This window comes from Nicotiana sylvestris, chromosome 9 (genome assembly GCF_000393655.2).
Source record: "Nicotiana sylvestris chromosome 9, ASM39365v2, whole genome shotgun sequence".
NCBI lineage: Eukaryota > Viridiplantae > Streptophyta > Magnoliopsida > Solanales > Solanaceae > Nicotiana > Nicotiana sylvestris.
This window is the reverse complement of record NC_091065.1, coordinates 8,875,243-8,879,478: the sequence shown is the minus strand read 5'-3', so window position 1 is coordinate 8,879,478 and position 4,236 is coordinate 8,875,243. Positions and strand designations below refer to the sequence as shown.

General features: G+C 32.4%; 1 long non-coding RNA gene across 1 annotated transcript; it reads right to left on the bottom strand.

Annotated features, from left to right (window-relative positions):
• Positions 1–827: 827 nt before the first annotated feature.
• Positions 828–1,195, bottom strand: LOC138876825 (uncharacterized). The gene is made up of 2 exons (XR_011402088.1): positions 1,070–1,195; positions 828–960 (listed from the first exon to the last, which is right to left on the bottom strand). It is a non-coding gene; the product is annotated as an uncharacterized lncRNA (long non-coding RNA).
• Positions 1,196–4,236: the final 3,041 nt, after the last annotated feature.

The following is a 4,236-nucleotide window of genomic DNA, read 5'->3' as shown; positions in this document are numbered from 1 at the left end:
GTTCTTTCACATGAGGATTGTTATTTGGCAATTTAAAATTCATAATGGAAGAAATGAAAGCAACCCATTATATCTAAAGTAAACGATGACCGTTGGTGATAGGGAATATTCAGTATCTTTTGGCAAATAATTCAAATGGCACCTGTAACTTTTAAATTGAAGCATTGTATCCCAAGTAATCCAAATAATCCTTTAATTTAATTAATAGATCCTTTTATTTTATTTTATTAAATAGGATATTTAGGTAAATAAGAAGGGTATTTAGGTAATTTAATTTTTATGTTCTGAGTTCCCTACTTTTAATAGGGTGAGTTACAGTAACTTAAAGGAAAAAATGCAAGCTCAAAGCATTAAAATAGTGAATGATGAGTTCATTTTCATTCTTCTTTTGATAATATTATTTAACAATAGTTAAAAGAACCAGGTTTTACTTGAAATATTTTTATCATTTTCGATACTTAATTATTAATTATCACAATGTTAAATTATGATGGATTTCTTGAATGTTTATCGCTCAATGGAGAAAAGAAAAAAATATATTAGAGCTCTAACATTGGAACCAGTCCTTTTAATTTAATGTAAATTATATCTAAAAGAAGAAATTCCGCCTATTGTGAGCTCGTTTACATTGCCGGTTCCAAGCTTGGAAAAAGGAGGAAGGTTGCGGAGGCCGGAGAGACAATAAAAGGTATCCTCTTTACTACCTAAAGCAAGGGGTAAGGTTGCGTACATCTTACCTTTCTGAACTCCACTTGTGAGATTTGGGTTTGTTGTTGTTGTATATCTAAAAGATGAAAAAAGAACCAAACCAAACAATCCAAACAACATATGATAATCAAATAGTACATTAGCTTTAATATCAGAAAATGTATTAATCATAGTTCGCATATACATGTTATTGGTCTTCTGTAGACATATACATAGAGACTTCCTTTGTCCACAAGTATGGTCAAAATATACCTGATTAACAGCAAAGTTGAAACAAATCATTTAGAAAATAATAAATATAAGCATCAATTGGTAGCAATTAGCATAAAACAAGCTTCTCTTAACGAAAAAATAAATTTACCTGGGCATTGTTGTTGGAACTGAGCAAAATGCAGCAAACAAAACAAAGTAGATTTTATGGAGAAAAAGGAGTTTCTGACGAAGAAAGAGAAAAAGAACCAAGTGATTTGGCACTATGCTGATATCTATCTACTTATATAAGGTGTAGACCAAAAACTATGCATAAATAATATCGTAACAGAAGAAACTCAAAGGACTAAGCACATAAACATTTGGATGTGAAAAGATATATTTTAAATAATTCTTTAAGAAAATTTGTACATTTATAGCCTACAATAATTACTTGGTATATGAAACAACCCCCCATTTACCCGTTTAATGCAGCTGGTTTTATTTATTTGATTTACTAATAAGGGTAAAATTGCCAATCTATTTTTTATGGCTAAAATTGTAAATTAACTTTTAACTAAAAAGAGTTCCCAAATAAAATCTCATTAGTGAATTGTTCTGACTCGTCCGGAGAAATAAAATCATTGGAGAATTGTTGATACATAAATTCAGTGTTGCACTGTATTACTTCTGTATTGCTATTAAATAAAACTTCGAGGTCCTTGTGCACAGATAAGAAATTTGGCTTTGTGCAGCTTATCTTTCCGTTTATAATGTAGTAGCTTTTATTTTGGTCGAGAAAATTCTTCCATACTTGAACATCGCTATTGAAAAGAGTAGTTTGTATTTTTGTTCCCTGTGTCAATACAGACAAGCATTAAAGTCACCAAAGGAGGCAGTGCATTGAGAATTGAATAAAAGAAACTACTAAAATAAAATTACCTCTTCATCAACGAATATTAGTTGCCAATGTACACCTTCGTTGTTCTCATTTTTGTATTCCTTTATTAAGCCTCTCGAATGACTAAAACTTTAATTACCCATTTTGTAGCATATTTCTTCAACTTGCTAATAGGTATGCACAACTTTCCTAGCTCTTCTTCATTTGCCATTGTAAGTTATCATGTAGTAGCTAGTAGAATAGAGGCAAACACAATATATTGTTGTAATGTAGAATTTTTTAGCTATCGAATATATGTCCTTTAGAAGATGAAGCACCAAATGCAATATATAGTTGCGAATATATATCCTTTAGAAGATGAAGTACCAAATGCAATATATAGTTGCAAGACAAGAGTAATGTTCAAAGAAGCTACTGATTCTTGAGGTTTAATTGAAAAATCAAGCAACGTCAGCTGGCAAAATATATGAATATCTTAATAAAGTTTAAAGCTAATGACAAGAGTGTAGAATTATTACCAATTTTGTGATACGGCAACCAAAAACCCTGTAAAGAAAACTGTACCAGAAAGAATACAAGGATGATGGGACAAAGACACCTTATTGTGAATTTATATAGAGTGCCGAGAAGAATCTGAAAAGGCATGTAGAAGGAGTTATCATGGAAGATGAAAGAACAAATATAAAGAGTGAAATTACTGCAAATAATAAGTAAAGGAATGATTTCTATAACTTAATTAGGGAAAAGAAACGGAAGGGGTGTTCTTCAAAAAGAACGTGGGGTTAAAAACCAAATTAATGATTTCAGTAACTTTATTAGGAATTGAAACTGAAAGAAGCAGCCATCAATGTGCATATGATTTCAGACACTTTATTGTTTATACGTTACCCAAGCTCTTTTCAACGGATTCATCCTTTTTAATTAAGTCATGTGATTTAATGGTCATGTACTTATAATATTACTATTTCATATTTATTATATTAAATGTTTAATATTTTATTACATTTTACTTAAAAATAATTTACAATAGGGGCAATATAGTAATCTAAATTTGCAGGAAGGAGCTTCCCACTTTTAGTATAATATGATATGATATGATGATATGATCTTGATCTATATCTTTACTAAACATTATTTTAGTCGAGTTTATTTTATCATCTTCCAAACATATTGCTTCTTTGTTGAGTGTTGCCACCAATATCTTGTCAAGATTAATCCTTTCTTTCTTATGTTGCACCCTATTGTGATGGTTGGTTTTAACAGGTTGTGGATCTTAGTGAGTAAAGACTAAGAGAGTTGTTGATTTTGGTATATTCTGCTACTTCTTTTACCTCCCCCCCCCCCCCCCCCTTATTGATCAATATGAATTATTTCATTATATGCAGGGGAGTCGTGGCCGATCTTCACTCAAGTCTAACGCCACAGATTCACAGCAGGCCCTTCGTTAAATTGGCTCTTTACTAACCACTAAGCTGCACCACGGCACATGAAATTCTATGAAAGACCTATGTATGAATGAGTTATTCAGTTAAATGACAACTTCAATTCAAATTGAATTTTATGACACAAGCAGTGGTCCCCGTGTACCTGCAATGACTGTTTGTTTTGTTTCACAATGGCTTCTTTAAATAAAATAGACGTGTATATGCAAAAAAGAACCAATTTCACAAAAAAATCAATAAGACGAACACACACATAGAGCAAAGCGGAGTAAAGCTTTACCTGCAATTCTGCAAAACTATTGACAATGATATACATCCCAGTATTTGGGCATTTAGATCATTGAAATCATGTGCATCTTTCAAATATCTAACCATTGGTAAAAAAAAATCCTCGAATGATATCGAATTGCTAGCTTGATCATTATGTGCATCTTTGAAATATCTAACTTTTTTTTTCCTTTTCTGTTTTCGGTAGCAAGTAAGAAGTATCTGATCTCAGACTGACCACTAATGTGGACCAACAATCTCCTTAGCTCTTACAGCAGTCTCATCCGGCATTAATAGTCATCATAAAAGACAACCCTATCTGATTCAAAACAACCTCAAAATTACATATGATGTAGATGCAGGAACATACCACTTTGATCCATTTGGTATGAAACCATGTCACCAGCAACCACAAAGGCATGCGATGTCGTGCATCATAACCCTTCCTCCTTCGTGTATATCTTTTACTTTCTTCAGGTGTTTGTGCAAGACAAGCTGAGAAAAGTTGATAAAGAACAGTAAGTATCCTAGAGTATTCAAGTGTCGATGCCTCCTCCACTGGTTTTCATCAACTCCATTAACTGACTCTAAATGCGCATGGTCAATGCTAGATGGGTTCTCACTTTTCACTTAGTAATTTTCAATATCTCTAGTATTTTCCACTCCGAACCTGGATTGCATATCAACAACGGATAATATCTCCCAACACTCATATTCATCCCGCTACTC